The sequence below is a fragment of the Bactrocera latifrons genome, unplaced genomic scaffold (genome assembly GCF_001853355.1).
Source record: "Bactrocera latifrons isolate USDA-ARS-PBARC rearing strain unplaced genomic scaffold, ASM185335v1 scaffold_47, whole genome shotgun sequence".
In the NCBI taxonomy this organism is placed as follows: Eukaryota; Metazoa; Arthropoda; class Insecta; order Diptera; family Tephritidae; genus Bactrocera; species Bactrocera latifrons.
The window spans coordinates 647,257-665,676 of NW_017537123.1; the positions used below are offsets into that span (position 1 = coordinate 647,257).

At 38.2% G+C, this 18,420-nt stretch overlaps 1 protein-coding gene across 5 annotated transcripts in view; it reads left to right on the top strand.

Annotated features, from left to right (window-relative positions):
- LOC108973233 (cAMP-dependent protein kinase type II regulatory subunit) overlaps positions 1-18,420 on the top strand; it is a 71,480-nt gene that overhangs the window by 3,214 nt on the left and 49,846 nt on the right. The window lies entirely within an intron of this gene.

The following is an 18,420-nucleotide window of genomic DNA, read 5'->3' on the forward strand; positions in this document are numbered from 1 at the left end:
ACAATGTTTTTATGAAATACTAAATAAACCAACTTTTAATAATTATTTTTAATAATTAATTTAATGACTTCATTTTGTGTCTTCGCGAGAAGAGAAACAATTCTTAGCATCTGTCATGGAGATATTTTTCATGTTGGTTCAGATATCCAGGCGAGCCTTCAACTCGAATTCCAACCAGTTTAACAATTAGTGTTCGGTTCTTAGGTCCCTCCTCGTCCAATGGTTGATAACATCATTTACTTGGCCAAACGTCTTCTGTGAAGAACTATCCTAATGGCCAATCAACCAAAAAGAAAAATTTACATATGTATAGCTCCCACGACAGATGGGTCTAAGTAATCAGAACGGACCCGAATTTTTTTCCGGCGAAGGACTGTCAACTCGGTACCATTCCACGAAATTACTTCAGGAATGTTTTCTACTGCTACAACAACAACAGCAACATGTATCAATAACGCTTGCCCGAACACATATAAATATAATTTGGCTGTAAACAATACTATTCTTTCTAACTTCTCATTAAAGTGCACAGCAAACCACATCACACTGACAGGAAGGCAAGAATCGTCGAGTGTTTCCGCAACAGACTCGCAAGTAGCTTTGCTTTAAACATTTTTTTGTTTTTTGGCTTTTAAAAGGAGCCTAAAGCAGCAAGAAAAGCATAATTAGAATATTTATTACCGACCCTGAAAGCCTCAACTCTCACTCAAAAATTACTTCACATAAAATTTCGCATTTCTTCCTGTGACTAAGGCGCCCTGTCACAAAAACCGCCACTACTACTAATAGCATTCTTCATCCCAGTGGGCTGTGCGCTGTCTTTTGGTTGTGTATGTGTGTTCGTGTGTGGGTGCGGTGTTAACCCCTAGCTGCGACTCAAGGTTAGGGTTGGGGCCCTATAGCAGTTCAACAAAATTAATGAGTCATTCATTGCGAATGAGCGGAGGTACAAGTACTTTCCAAAAGGTGCAGCAGCAGCGCCAACAGCCAGCAAACGTTTCGGCAAATGGTGCATGTATGCATTATTCGTAAATGTGCGCATAAAGCTGTCTTTATAGCATAAAACCGTAACAAATCGACCCTATGAGCGCCACGCACTGTTGAACGCCTATTTGTAGGCAATGAAATTTGCGAAAATTGCAACACATATGTATGTTCTTTCTGAAGCTGATATGAATGGCTTTCCTTATTAGTACTTTGATTAGTGAATTAGGAAACGATCGAACCTCTTACTTGAATTTTATTGAAGACCTTCAAAGCGTATTGAGCGTCTTTAATGTGTTTAGTATCAATGTTAGACTTTTATGGTCTAATGTACATCGGTTTGAAACGTCGATTTCGCATTTCTTTCCCGCCTGTGCCGCAGGCACACAAGATCGAGATTTGCTAGTGAGTATATGTATCGAGTTAGTAAAGACGTAAAAGACGTTTAATGGAACTGGATAAATAGACATTTTTGTTAATTAGTACTTTGGAAAGATTCGAAAATTAGCTGTTCTGGTCTTTAGACCACATTTAGAGAGAGCACATACATACAAGCGACTACTAATCTATATCCGGAACTTAGAATCTATATCCGGAAAAGTTATTTCCACAATTCACCACAGCAATTTTATTTCAAAAACTTCGAACACTGAATGAACCCTTTGTTGATGAATATGTCTGCTCCCGTACACAAGGATATACGAAAGTTAATGAGAACGAAAATTAGAAGAAATACAAAAAATAAACTCAAGGTTTTACAGCTTAGAGAAAACATCTGGCTCCGCAATTGGAACAGTTCAAGGAGAGGGGAAGTCGACTGAATTTGGCGATTAATTTGACATTGAAAGCAAAACAAATATGCCATCCAGGAGGCATACAAAACACATACCTAGGCGAGCAAGTACAGTTACACATAACATAAGAAGAGAAGAGTGAGAAAACACCAAACGCCCTATTCAATATCGCGGAGTTTCTGCTGAGGGCGATATTAAACAACCGCTAAAATAGAAATAAACTAGCGCTTACATACATATGTTCCATGCTATGAAATGGGGGGTAAGCGGAAGTAAAGCCGTCGTCTGGTAAGGGTGTGAAGGTATATTAAACGATTTCAATACGAAACTGCACAGCAACATACCATCCGTCAGTCAAAGCGSCAGTGCTAGCAGGACACCAAAAAACCAACCGCTGTGCGACAAATTTTGAAAAGGGGTAGTGACAGCAACAGCAGCTACAACAATGACAGCACCGCAACATAATAATCATGAAGAGTTTCGTGCTTGCCAAAAAATGTACTCATTCTAGAATCATTAACAACAACAACAACATTCACGCCAAACCATCAAAGGTTACTCTTTTAGTACGAGCGAAAGCCTGGCGGCTCAAATCTGCATAATGACAGACCTGTTTACACTTATCACATGCACCCAGTGAGGAAATAAAAWCATGTTTATCCACGAATCGATGGAGATAGCCGAAATTGGAGAGTTTGAAGTGGGAATAAATACTCTATATTGAGCAGTTGCCTGCCTTATGCCTGCGTACGAGCGCCTTCTTCCGCGTTTGCGCTGACAGTACGAATTACGAATTACTTTCAAAATGGTGAGCTCCTTGCGATTGACGCCCATGTGTGTCTGTATGTGTTCGATATTTTTCGTATTGCTGTGTTCCGTTGATGGATGGCTATATTGATTGATAGAATTACGGCGCTGAGCGCTCGAGCTTAAGATTCATAGCTGTCCGCTTGTCGAATGCCAAATGCCGATTGCCAATTGGTCGGCTCATTGTTGATTGAATCATACCTTCACAAATATGAAATGCAGTGTTCATAAAATGTAGATTGATGGTAAATTACAGTTGACGGCGGCCGTTCTTATCTACGAGTAAGGGATTGTTTAGTTGATATTCGGGTGGAACCGACCGGTGGGTGAGCTTCAATTCGCATAACGATTTTGCGTGATAGCTTCTCGGTTTCTTGCAGTTTTATTCTGCTGTTCTTAGTGCTATACGATTTCATAGTGTAAAAATGGCGTTTTAATTATTAACGATTACGCCCTTTAAAAATGTGCATTAAATATATATTCAACATTAAGTACACCTTTATCGAAGATAAACTTCCGTTCGATTTTAAGGCAAGGCAGTGAAGAGTTTTTAAATAAATTGATTTCAAATGGTCTATTTTTAGCGAAATAATATCATATTTTATTTTACTTAGATAAGTAATAACGAGTAAATGCCAATATAAATATAAATGTGTACATTTTAACTACAACAGCCGCTGAAGAGTTAGATAAGAGAGTGAGATAAGATTCACTGGTTGCCAGTGTCATGGCAGTTGCGTTATTATATATAATATTTGCTATATATTTAAAATATAATTATATGTTATGTTTTATATACATACATACATATGAGCACATAAGTCCTAAGTGCACAAATGTTGAAATCCACAAGTCACAAGCTTGTTTATGATCGTTCAGATTATATGGCAGCTATAAGCTATAGTGGTCCGATATCGGCGGTGTCGACAAATGAGCAGCTTATTGGAGAGGTTTGGTTAGGTTAGGTTCCTCTAATAGGCTCGTGAGCCTCGCATAGCCCAATTTCAGCTCTTGATGCTCTTCATCCACACTATCGATATCTTTTCCAGTGTCTCATAACGTGGTGTCGCTAAATGCTGGAAGTGTTGCTTTGCTGGTGCGGGACAAGCGCATAAGAGATGCTCTAAGGGCTTCCCTGGTGCCTTGCTTTTAACATTTTCTGTCATCCCCATTCTGCACGCGTTTCCCGCCACCAGATTAATGATCAATGAGTATTCCAAACATGTTCTACTGTCTATTCTATCAAGAGTGCGTAGGAACTTTGTGTATTTTCTTTGTTTTGCACACCACTTTTGGATTTTTTGATAGATCTTTCATTGAATTTTAGCCTTCCTTGCCAAGCTCTTGTCCAGGTCATGGTAAAGACTTTCTCCAACGTTTTCAGCAAGAAGAAAGTTGGCTTGGCTGGCTTGTTCCTACCTGCCTTTGGTATGAAAACTACCCTAGCCTCCTTCATGTGTGCGGCCCTTAGCTGCGATTCAGACCCTTAGAAATCGTCTTTAGCCACAGCACGGATAGACAAATCACTTTTTGTAGCATTGCTGGAATGATTCGGTCCGTATCGGGAGATTTGTATTAGACGATTCTATACAAGATGCGTTTCAAAGTAAATAGTTTCGGTGCGAAAATGAACTTCGAACAAAGAGCAACATTAAATTTTGTTTTAAAATTGGTAAAATTTTTATCGAAACGTTTCTATTGATGAAACAAGTTTATGGCGATTATTCCTATCCCGTAGCAGAGGACACGAGTGGTTCCAACGTTTTCAAAGTGGTCGTGAGGACATAAATGACGATCAACAGTGGCCCAATCAAAATCCGTGATCACCGGAAACTCCATCGAAAATGTGCGTGAATTCACCAAAAATCAGCTGAACTCATAATTGAAATTCATAGAAATGTAACTGAACATCTCCAAAACATCGCATTTTGACCGAACGTTTGGGCTTACGAAAGGTGTGTGCACGGTTTGTTCCGCACAAATTGACTGACGATCAAAAATTGCTCAGAATCAACATTCGATTGATGCTTGTGACCGATTTTTTGACCAAAAATCGCATTTTAAGCATTAACCACTCCGCGTATTCACCTGGTATGGCACCGTACGACTTCTTACTTTTCGGAAAAATGCATTTGCCTATGAAAGGAAAGCGTTATGCAGTCGTAGAGGAAACGGGTTGCACCGGCATACTGGCCAACGAGCTAAAACACTCGTTCGACATGCTGTTGGACCGTGCAAAAAGCTGTACTGAAGCAGAAGGAGACTATTTCGAATAAAATAAATTGATTTTGTTTTAAGTCCTATTTAATTTGGAACGCACCTTGTATATGTTTCCTGTATTACCATGAAATCGATAATTGCAGTTATAATCTGGTACTACTCTAGACTTTGTTTACTTTCTTCTCTTTTTTTCGCTCAATTAATGTAGGTATGTGTGCGCGTCTGATATAAATAGATGCTAAATAATATGTAATTAACAACTTAAGGGTTTTATTATACTTGTACGTGCCCTATTAACATTGAACTTTTCAAGTGAATCTGAGCATTAGAAGCCACTATATATATATACAATTAGGTATGTATGGGTATGCAACTGTATAATGTAGACGGGGAAATGTAATTATGGGGATTAAAAATTTTATCGAGCCCTACTCTTTAAGATCGAAAAAATATATTTTTTTTCATCTTCTGGTCACCCATTTTTTAGAAACTGACAGCTCTTGTGAAAACGAAACTTGAAAAATGCACTTTTAACAAATAAAATTTTCGCAAAAAAAATATATATTTATTTATAAATTTCTCGGCTGCAGTCCACATCAATCTTTGTCTTCATATTTTCTTATGTTTGTTTACCCTCTGATATTTACTTGATTTTTGCGTTTAATTTTTACTTTCCTCGCTTTGTTTTTCTTTAATATACGTTTTTCTGTGCAACGGAAAAGTCTTTTATTTTCAACCTAAAAATATATACATACATGCTCTTATTTTAATATGTATTCGGACATTCGTGGGGATTCCAAGAAAAGATATTTTCTTGTATATTTTGCAACTGTGCATATATACATACCGGGGGCTGTTTTATATTATTGTTGGCAATTTTTAAGCAACAAGTTGTACGCCAATTAACTTTTCTTCGGCAACCATAAGATCCAAAAAGACATACCAGATTCAAATAATTGAATTTCAATTGCTGAAGCAAAATAAAGCCTGATTAGATCTGAATTTTTCATCTTTTGATAGCAGAATCATAGATCTCCATTTTTGGGAAAAACTTGTAAAAAACTCCATTGGAAAGGAAAAGGCTCTTACATCCTGCTCATTATTACAATTTTGGGGCAATGTTATCGCTTTGCTGTCTGCTGTTATTGATCGCCCCCAGGCTTGGTATTCAGCCCAAGCGAGATAAAAGTGTTATAACATCGTCGCGGTGCTCTTAGAAGCTTTTCGCTCAGACTTTAAGCACACATCAGTTGAAGTCTGGTCAGTGGAATTTTGAGAAATGCTATCAGTTTTGCCATTGGAAGCTTTAAAGTTTCTTAAACTCAAAAAACATTGCGGTGTTAACAACAGTTTGTCTCCTCAATGAACACGCCAAGCTTTCCGAAGTGAACCAATCAAGAATTATAATTCGATATTATTTGTTGTTAATGCATAAAACTCGAAATATTTTACTTAATTTAACTGTTATTCACTATACCACTCAAATCCATTGTCAACAAGAAATCAGTCAAGCCGCTACAGACAAACTCGACAAAAGTCGGCTCAAAGAATAAGTGCGACACAAAACGTTGGCGGAGTGAACAAATAACCTTATTAAACTGTTTGTACAAGATACAAGCCATTAAACGCACACAGCGCATGAAGGATTGAGGAAAAATGGTTACATGACCTTTCAAGCGACCCAATGACCAACACATACGCACATGTGCGAATACAGTAGCAACTACATTGAAATAACAAATCAAATACACACACACACTAACAGATTTTGTGTGGGGATGTTGTATGAGCATAAGGTTCTGCCACAAGTTGACTAATCGACTGAGGCTTACCCAATTGACTGTTGAATAGTGGCTGGCTGCTGTTGGGCAATAGCACTGATTGACGCCAACAATAACAACAACAAATTGACGAAAATGATTTAACAAAACGACGTTGTTCTTTTGTTGCTTTTACAAAAGCCCTCCGACACAAGTCCAACAGTGGCGCAAACGCACAACCATGACAAAGCGGTTGTCTAGAAATCATTGGCAAAGATAAAGGCTATTTGGAGTGTAAGAAAAAGATATGGATTCACTTTCGTTTGTTCGAGCAAGAGGAGTAAGTGAATTTCGCAGCCGCTTTTGGTACAACTTATCTGCGAAGTCACGCGCCGAAATTGCTAATGGTAAATGGCCTTACTGCCCTGGGGCAATAAGACAATAAACATTATTGTAGCCAGTCATTATGTGCTTGTTCTGCCGCTCGGTCGCCTACATTCTCGTACGCAACCGTTATTCGCACGGCGCTTAATGACAATGATAAATGAGGTGTGAACTCTAGTTTGTCTAGTGTGTCGTTGTTCGCTATTTTTTTCTTTTCGGAATTTTGCGTCTCGAAGACATGAGCGTTGAACCGCAAAGAACTAATAACATTCTATAGACGTGTGCAATGTCATATATGCGCAACTTAAGTCCATCCATTGATTTTGTGAGTAAATTTATTGCCTCGTTTGGCCAGCCAGTGCGACCGCCAGACGGCTTGACGGCCAGTCACCCAGCTAACCAATCAACCAGTCAGCCTTTGAAGCAGTGTAGTGGCTAATAAAGCGACGATTGAAGGTGGCAGGTGTGAAAGCGCAAGTACATGAAAGTGAAGTATACAACAACAAGAAGCAGACACATTATTTATTTATAGAAAATAAATATTTCGAGCAATAAAGCAAGTAAGACGACAACAAACACTCACTTAATGTCTGGTTGATTGTTATTTAACGTCGCAATTCCATCAATGGAAATAGCGAAAATATTGCGCGGAGCGGTGCAAGGTGAGACAAGTATATTTAGTATGCGTAAAGTTGATTTTGTGCGCTCACAGCTGTATGCTCCTCTGCCATGTAAGTCCACACTTACGCGCTTGCTTGCAGGCGCCGTGCCCCAAATGCTTGTCTGGGACCGGTGTTGCCACCCATACTGAACAAGCGTACACTTAAGGCAGAATCCTGTCTAACGGGTACGAGCGCATAGACATTTCAGACATTTCGTCGAAGTTCATTGGCATGCAGCAGATTTCTGTCGATATTGGGTCGCATTCATGATTTTTTCTGCAAATGTTTAAACTTTCGTAAACTTTGGATTTATTAAAAATATTTTTAAGGCTTGATAACTCTAAGAATTCCTGCTTTATCCACTGCCGCGGTGCGTATGAGTGACTTTGGGTGACGGCTAACGATAAGTTAAGGAAAAATAGCAAACAGTACATACATGTGTTTAATATACATATGTACAAGTGCATAATAACTTCAGTGTACTCATTTTGGAAGCACAAGCTGCCACTCAAATTATTACTTTTCTATATTCTAAATGGGGTATTTGAGTCGCCATGTCCTTTCGAGCAAAACTGAGTTTGATAATATTAAAAATTAAACAAAATATTGTCACTAATTCACAGTAAAATCTCCGAAGTCAAATATAGTTACTTAATAGCTAAAAGCCTGCTCGTCTGGTTCCACATCCTTTTCAGTGCGGATGTATGTGCATGTCCATTCATGTGTCTTTTTGCCATTTTGAAAATATTTTTTTTTAATTTTGTGCATTCTTGCAATTCTATCACAAACACCGCGTGCAGCAACAACAAATTGTGACAGTTAATTAAAAGTTTCCAAGGCGGCAAAGGAATACCGACGACATGTGAAAACATGGCAGAGTCAAAAGTTGCAAGCATATGATGGGAGAGCTAAGTATTGAAGAAAAAAATTAGCTCTGTAAATGCTTAAGTAGATATGTATGTGTGTTTTTCTCCGAAAACCCCTCTACAATTTTCCAGTTGTAGGTCACAAGAAATGCTTCAAAAATCGTAAAATCAATTCAAAGTATGGCTTCATCAACTTTTGTCATGAACAAATCCGATTACAGACATACATACGTACATATGTCCATGTATGACAGCCACATAGCACAAAGTCAGCCAGACATGTAATTTTGTTAATAAACATTTTTATTAATTCAATGCGTGTTATTGACAATTGACAACAACAGCAACAACAGCAACAACACCACACACATGTTCATCATATTGCCACAAATATTCGTGCGCATTTATGTATGAGTACACTTGCATGTGTACAGTGTTCAATAACATGTGGCTGTGCGTGCGCAGTTCACCAAACAAAAAAAAAAAAAAAAATCACTAATACACCCATGCGTACATACTTATGGTGCATACATATGTGCAAGCAAATGTATAGAAATTAATAACTAAAGCGGTAATGCGAGATTGCGGCTAGACCTGCGATCCCACCGATTCTCCCCTCCCCTCATGCTTCAATTGTAGTTGACATTGAGTTGCTGAAATGAAATTATTAAAACCAAATAAATTAGACGTCTGGTCATGATTTGTTTTCGCATTTCAGCGCAAATTCAGTCAAATTCGGAATTCACGTGATTTATTTACCGAACAACGCGGCTGCCTTAGCTGGACGGCGCAATGTTGCTGACTTCGTGTCAATTCGGTTAGTTGGAGTTGCATGATTTTCCTCAGTGTCGTTATGCCGAGCACATAATTTGAGAAGTATTCGTTTATTTTGAAAGTTACTTGCCTAACGTTATTCGACTTGTACGATTATTTTGGAGATTAAACCCTTGTCTTAACAATAATCCATGCCAAGTTTCTAAGATAACTTGTCAAATGGAAAAGTTTTCCATACAAGCACTTCCGATTATTCAGTTTGTATGGCAGCCACATATATGCTAAAGTGGTGCGATATTGGTGGTGCCGATAAAAAAGGTTCTTTGGGAGGAAAGAAAGTGTAAAAAATTTCTGAACGTTATCTCAAAAGCTGACGGATTGGTTTGCTTATTTGCAGACGGACGGATAGATGGACAGACATGGCTAATGGACTTAGCTCATCATGATGATTATATAGTATAGCGTTTTCGACGTTTCCATCTGGGTGCTACAATTGATATCGGATGATTTTTGTTCGATTTAACAACTGCAGCCAATTGGAAATTGTAGTTTTGGAAAAAAAACGGTTCGAAGATAAACTAATTGTACTGAGCGGTTGCATTTTGGAATGTTGTAATTAAATATATTTGAAATAGTCATCGACAATTTTAGTACGTCTTCGGAATGTGCAAAAGAAAATTCACAATTGAGGAGTTTGTGCTTTGTTTCGCGAGTGAACATCTCATATAATTAGTGTCATCAGCCCAAATGTGCGAGCTTTTTTTATTTATGTTTGCTTATATTTTGGTATACTACATATGTATGTCTGTCTTTATAAATACATTTCACTTTTGTTATTGTCGTCTTGTGCTCTTTTGTCTGCCTCTAAAGTGTTGGTGTAAACATTTTGACTCAATTGACAACTTTTAACATGACTTAACATCTCGCAGATTTCTTTTTCTCCAATTGTTTCTGCTACGCTTTGTTTTTGTTGTCTTGCTTTGCACATAATTTATCGGCTTAGCAGCGTAGACTTTTTGTCGGCGGCATTTTGCGGTGCGCCGTGATTTCCACACACTCCCACATACCGATATCTACTTACCTCAGCAGGTGTCTTGATGTAGATGGGCATGTACCAACGCATACCCTACATGAGTTCATGCGTGTGGGTATGCCTCCATTAGTGCCCATTGTTTCACTTGCTTTTGCCATTTCTACACTTCTGCCTTTTGAGCTCGTTCAAACAGCGAAATACTTAGAAATTGAAAGTAAGTAGCAAGTACAGTGCTGATCATACATAGCTGTGAGACATGTGTTCGTGTGTCTGTGTTCTCGTTAATAAAGAGTGTGGCAGTAGGAAATTTGAACTTTCTTTTCTTAATCAGAATCTTTAGTTTTGAAAGTAAATCGAGAAGTACCGGGAGATAAGAGTCGTTCCGAAAACCTAGATATTAACCCGTAGCATTTAATCGTGATAAATCCCCGGTTTTCCACTCCAAACAAGTTGTTTAGGTGAACTTTGTCGTAGAATATCAGGTGAGAAAAGCCGTGAGCTTTTGCAAGACTTCACTACATTTTCTATTTAATTACACTCACGGAAGGGTGTTCACACTAATAATAAAGATTATAAATGTAAATACATAAAAACGGAGGCAGTACTATTATAACACCCTTTATTTGAAACACTTGCCAGAAGCCGTCGCCAAACGCCGGTAGCCCATTTACGAGCATGTTCCCGACGAAATTAATTACTGACGGCACAGCTACTGCTAAATATTTACAAGCACCTACACACCTGCAAACGTCCATACATGCCTGCAGGTGTGCTTATCTCACCAGCGAGATGACTTTTGTTAAGGTAGGCGCATTTCGCGCTCGCCACGTAAAAATTCACTTGATTTCTCCTCAGCTGCCTCTTCTCATACTCATAGATATTTCTCTCGTCTTATCTGCTGCTGCCTATTTGAGCAGCGCTGCATTGTCTCACTTGCGGTCAGTGCTTTGGCTTGTTATTGGCTGAAATAAATAGAAAATTCGGTGGCTCTTTGTCGCCGGCGATCTCATATTGTTTAGGCGTTTTAATAGAAATCACATTTTATGGTGCGTGGGTGCAGATGTGCTCCATTTATTGCAAACACACATTGTGAAGGTTCCTTTGTTTCAGAGAATTTACTTTAAAAATGAAACAAGTGCATGCATCATTTAATGTGTTCTGAAACATTTTATGAAATTTGAATTTTGAATTTTGACAGCTCATTTTAAGCAGATATCTAAGTTGTTGGTGTATTTATGTAGGTCGGCCTGGGGAATAACCCTCAAACTCGTGTTTAGTTGGAAAGCGTTTAAGGTGAGAACACGACAACTAATTAGTGGATTGTCGGATCGGCGCTGAACACTTTTATAAGGAACAGCTGCTCATTACTCACGACCCTTTTCTTATTATATTTTATTTATATATTTGGTTAAAGCCTCAGCTTACCGATTTCAGTATTATGGTTGTATAAATTAATTTAAGATTTAGATGTTTGGTTAACGGTCGCATTCTCCACTTGCCAAGTAATGCGCTTGTTTTATGAAAGAAGTAAAAATAATGCATAGAACATTATCAAGCAACAAATAAATATTGAGAATATTGTTGTCCTCTGTCTAGCATCCTCATTCAACATTAAAATTCGGTCCTTTTGTCAACCTTTACAGACCCTATGAGACTTTTCGAGACCATCCAATTTTTTGTAATAATATTAAATATGTTGTTTACAGTTAATTTTTTACCCACAAAGGCAGCGCTATTATGGTCGCAAATTTGAAGTTTTCACTGCTTGATTTCCATGTGTGTATGTGGTATGTGTGTGATTTCACTTCTTAATACCTACACTTTGAATATCATGTAATGTTCTTCAAACTCATTAAATATTTTTCTTTATTTCTTTCTAGGTATGTCCAATAAATTCAATATTCAGGGTACAAATATAGTGGATCTGGCTGTTATAATATTAGTAGGGCAACATTCTGTAAGTTAATAGCTGAAATGTATGCTTTGATTTATTTACCTCTTTTAGGAGTTCGCTAAAGTATCCCTCAGGAAAAAGCTGAAAACGTGTCTGTAAAGTCCAAGCTGAGAAACTATTTTCCCCTAATTTAGAAATATAAATAGTTTCTAAGCATCGCTAAATCCTCGCTCCTTCAAAAAATCTAGATTCCTTTCCTCTAGCAAAGTACTAAGTGAAAGTTTATTTGCTTCTGTTGGCAAAGTTCTTCACCTCTCAACTGAACTCAAATGCCTTAATAACTAAAGCTTTGTGAAATCAATTAGTTTAGCATGTCGTATGATTGTTTGCTCTTCTCTGCAGAAGATTCACAAATATCACTTAGCGGTGACGTTTCTCTCAGCAAACAAGTTGGAGCAAATTGCGCAAACACGCATGCTTTTGTGTGTGTGGACAGGTGTAAGTGTCTCTGAGAATGTCATCGGTGTCAAAACGATGAGCCGCGGGAATTCGAATATATGTATGAGTCAGTGGATTACACGGTCTCGGACACTTTTGCTTTCAACTAATGTAATTCACTTTGTGTTTGGTTGCAGTTTTCCTGTCCTTGCGCTCGCCTCTCGGAGTTGTCTAATTGGATTTCTGTTTGATATTTCATTAATTACGGAATTTTCTGTGCGGTTATGGAATTAAAATTTCCTTTCACTTTTGGGACTTGAGCAGTAATTCTAACGTTCGCGATACTTGCATAATATTTCAAACATGCTGCTTTAAATGCTGAAAAATCCTATCGAAATGCTAGAGGTGTGTTGATGAGTACCATTAGTTGTAAGCGGACTTCGAACTGCGTTAGATTTTATTGAGAATATGTTCAATCTTATAAACAAAGAATGTGCCATGACTATTACATATACACATAAAGTCTCTCACTCATTTAATAAACTCAAAGCTAAGTTTGTTTTCCGGTTCGGCAAACATAAAATAATTAGAAATTATTTACAGCCGCCACTTCCTAATACAATTTTATATCAGTTTTGCGCTTCGAAGAACTTGTGGCCCACTTTAATCCATTCCCAATTTCTATATCTCCGCTACAAGACTGCAGAAGGGAGTATCAGCAGCATGGCGTTGAGTTGGATTTGTTTTGGCATTATTGGGATTCGCGTTGTGCAGTGTTGTAGTGCTTTCTTGCAGACGAAATTTAGTGAAATTTTACAATTGATCAACTTCAATAGTAGCTCAGTTTCCTGATTTTCATAGTGGGTCAAATGGCACTCAAACTGGCGACATTCAAATCGTTTTGTAGTAAACTTCGGTGCTGCGTTGAAAATTTTACGAATACTTGCTTTATTTGCATACATATATTTGGAGAGTGTTTTTCTTAGTGAAAACCCTTTTGTTGCGCAAAAATAAAACTTGCGAGATAACTTTTCAAGCGCTGCATTTTACATTTAATTGGCATTCATTCTGCACCGGTTTCTCGTCTCGTCTTGTCGTCTCAGCTCTTTTTGTAGTTGTGTTCTTTCAGTAGCGCTTTTTATATTTACAAGAAAGCAAAGCCATTAAGTAAAGGTTCATTGAAAAGTTGTCAATTTTGTTTCCTCTCTTTCCTCACTGTATTTTGGACAATTGGACTCTTTTGCGGTTAACCGAGCAAAGGTTGGCAGTTGAATGAGTTGTGTGATAGCTCCGCTCACCTGGTTTGTGGTTTGCCTTACTTTCGCCACATGCATACACCTTGGAATGATTGTCAAAAGGCGATTGATTCTTTGTGTTTGAAGACTCTTTATGACAACTGAAAGTTATGGAAAGAATAATCTAGCCATAAGGTCATCACTTAATCAAGGAACTTTGGAGAAAGTTTGGCAAACTAAACCTTGTGTGGTTGGAGCCAGGAGGGAGTATAAATATATGAGACTTTGTAGGAAATTTATAAACGGAAATTACGCTATTATCTGCGCCTTTTTAGACTAGCCTGATCATATATTTTTTTATATTTTGCTTTGTAAAATAATGACAAGTGTGTGAGCTAATTATAAGGTCGCAGGTAGTAAATTTATAGGAGAAACTTCGATGATGTGTTTGCAAAAGAGTGCAGTTTGTGTCTGCACAACTTTGACTGTGGCAAAGCAATTGTTAGTACGAGGACTTGTCTGCTGATAAACAATTTATTTGCACAATAATTTTCAGATTTACATATACATATATGTACTATATATTATATATTATACACATCTAATAGTAATAGAGTTTCTGTGCATATTTGAGTATTCCAACGATTGTCAAATGCAGAGAAAAAATCGCTGCTATACAGTCAAAAAAATGATCTAGCGAACATCCGGAAATTGAGCACATATTCTAATGGAGAAGAATCGGTGAAGGGTGCGGAAGAGTTTTGTGGACAACCGTCAAAAGCACACATATGCAAATGAAAGCGCCGCAAAAGGCAAAATGTGATTTTGCAATTTAATCAGGACATGTCGTTTATGGTGATAACACTGTAGAGGTTGTAACTGTGTTTGCATTCAACATTGTTGATGAAATTAATACCTCTGTTTTCACACTTACATAACCGTACGTGAGAAGTTGTCTTCCTTGTGACAGGTGGAGGCTTATCAGCAGCTAGTTACCGTCTGCAACATACTGCACTGTGAGCTGATAAACGGCTCTTTTGATGCGTATTTGGTCCACCAACGCCTATCATTGCATTTTAGTATAATTGATAATATAATAATTTGCTGACGGGCAAAAACTCAATAAACTTTAAATTTGCTCCCATGAGAAGTTCCCATGAGTTTAATGAATCTGACTACATCGTTCCTCTCGCACATTGGTTGCTTTGTGGAAGGAAGGAATGCTCTGCCATAAGTTAAGTTAGAGAGCTAAAATACGGTACACTGAATCACAAAATATATTCTGAAAATTTCATCTTAAAATAGTACATTTCACGATCTCATAACCCACTCTCTTGAGAAACCACTTCACTTGCTGGTGTTGCGTGTTAGTTTAATAAAATTTGCTTGCCAAATTACGTCATTTGATTCCTAACGGTTTGTTAATGAGCAAGGATAATGAAATAGTAGCTTCTCTCAAATTCAGCGTAATTTTTTTTTTTTTTTTTATTGACTGTTTTTACATGTACATTATTCGGTGAGGATGTCGTAAGGAAAAATCGGTCGGAAAGTTGAGAAGAGATTTTATAAAAAAATGCACCCATAATTGTCCATCCTTGCTCACTATCCTATCCTCATGCATTTCGCGTGAGATACTCTAATATATAAACGCAAAATTTTCTCAAATGTTCGAAATGTTTCTGCAATTCCTTTTAGAGTTGGGCGACTATCTACTTCAATCGTGCCATTCAGAATTCCGGACACGTTGCTGCTTTTATTTCAAACTGTGGCGCAAAATGTTGTCCATAATTTCATTTCCGTCTATAAATACCTACATATATGTATGTAAATATGGTAGTGCTACGTGCACACACACGAGTACGAGCAAATATGGTTACCGTTGTTACCACCGCAAATGTGCGCTTACACACACTGACGCACACAGAGACCGAAGACATGGTCTCCTCGCTGACGACGAAGCTTGCGGATGAAATTCTATTACTCTATTTTACGTATTTAACGATACCATGTTGCAGCAATCACCCCAGTTTCAACAGCCAGAGCACTTTTCTCTATTACTGCGCCATTTCTCTGTGCCACTCACTTTGAATAGTTTTACTCGTAAGGGTTCTTGCACGGTTTCCTTTGACACTGAATGCTACGAAGCCGTCCTGGCGAGGATTTGTTGCTTTGGTTGGCTGCTGTGGGTGTCGGGAGGGAGGCGGTGGAGCTGAGGTCTTGTGGCGGTGCAGCACTCGATTCACTTGACTCATTCGCATAATGACACTGAAAATAGAGTATCTCTATCGGTAGCACAACTGAAAGGAAATACCAAACCAAAGATGAAAGAAGTCTAGTGGAAGTGTGTGACCCCAAAAAGATGAAGACAAACTTTTTCAACAACGGCATTATGGAATTATGAAGCCCGTGTAGACTACGCCTCCCATATTCTCCACGTTCCTGCTCAATCGCAGCTGTGATTGCACTGGTCAACAAAATAAAAATTTCCTGATACCTGTATGCTTAGACATATTTGTCAAATGTCCATGCACAATTTGTCGTGCAATTTTATTGTACTTTCTTAACACTTGGCTGTAATTTTAATGACGGATTTCCAATAATTTGCTTTTTGAATCGAAAGAAACATTGAGTAGTTCAGAATTTCAGTAAAAGGGTTAAAAGGGTTAAAAAACTATCATTCAATAATGCGTAGTCAGGTGAGAAGTTTAGAATGAATACTTAGTTTAACTCAATCTGATCGACTAGAGCAGGAGCATTCCTAAACTCCCTTAACCTCAAAATATGGCGTAGATTAGTGTTATGTCGTTGTTCTTCATGCTTTTTCCGATGTTGTTGCATGCAGCAGCTGCCTCATATAACTTCTTCACGGCCACAAGGCAAAAATGGCAGCAAATATGCGCTTTAATGGTGCTTCGCTTTCCGAGTCTGTTTCAAGGGCAACTGTCGATAACTCATGCACGCACATGCACAGTGATCGAGGAATTCGTATATGAAGCCACCAGCAAAGCAGTAAATCGTATTCGTGCCTAAGCCGAATCTTTGTGTGTTGCTCAGCGCATCATGTGTGGAATGCAATGCTCGCGACAGACTGCAAAGGACATCTGTCAAATATTAAAACACACACGTTCTTATGGACGGACCTATTTTGACAGCTGCACGACTACACGCCGGCAGGCCGACAGTTGTCGTTCTCGCTAACTTCAATTTTATCCTATATTTGCCAAAGGCAGTAGGACGACAGTAGAGTTGACAGTAGAATGGAAGATAGAGAGATGAGGTAGGGTGGTGATGCCACTAATATGTAAAATTACTCAAAGCTCTAATCAAACTGACGTTATTTTACAAATAAAAGCATAAAATAGCTCTGTTACATCATTTATAATTTATAATTTACAACAAATAAATTTATATATTTACTTAATTTTTGCTTAAAAATTTCACTTTGAACAAAATATTCAAATTTCCTTGAAGTGCAAGGTATTAGCATGGCCACAACGAAATTGTGTACATGCAAAATGGACAACTGAGTTGTTTTGCTGCCCTCTCACAAACGTTCATGTAGTAGGACTCACAACGCCATTTTCAGTTCACTGTCGTGCTACTGCAGTCTGTCGCGAGCATTGTGTTGCGCACATCACACACCCAGCTGGGAGTCATCTCCCTGTGTAAGTAAAAGCAAACAAACATGTACACAATCTTACACTCCTTGGGTGCTCAAATATACATAATATTGTATATACCCTAGTTCCTGTTTCGCTTTTATTCTGAGAAAAAAAATTGCCGTTCTGCACTGTTCTATTTTTTTCAATAAAAAATTTAGTGGGTGCTGAGTAAAGAATGATCTTCAGCTCGGGCTACAGTTCCCTCTCTACATCTTCAAAATTTGAATAAATCTAAGAGTGAGTGCCGGAGTGGCTTCTTCTCTCAGAGTTTACGAAGGTCTGATTATGTATATTTAAAGGGATGCCATTCTCGTCGTGTTCGCCACTTTAAATAGTGGAATAATCATTGCTATCGCTACTCATCACATCTTTTCAAGATCATTTTAAGAAGCATTTCTTGAGGTTGCTATTGAAAAGCTGTTAGGCCATAAACTCTGATTACTGTGAACTTTGAGAAACTGGTTATTTAATCAGTGTGTACCTGAAGGGTTTTGAGCTCCCTTGTTGAAAGTGACCTGAGACTGACTGCTGCACTTCGATGTGATATGTGTTTGTTTGGACTTCCTTTACTAACTATTGTCAGTGTGACTATTTTACACCAGGCCTCGTAGAGTTCCGTTAGTGTAGAATAGAAACAGTTGAAAAATGCAAAACGTATGCAAAGCGTTGTGAGCCTATGAACGTACGATTAAAAGGAAATGAAAATGAAAGGGAACAACAACCGGAAAATTTTACGTGGGTACCTGCTGACGACAGCCTTACTCCACGGTACTCAAAAGTACAACGGATCAAATCAAAGCGTTGATCAGCGCCCTGAAAATGCCAGGCACTTTCAGTACCAATTGGCAGTGTGGAATGGACACACTAACCACCTTGGTAGGGTTCGAGGCCTATCTAAAACCTCTGC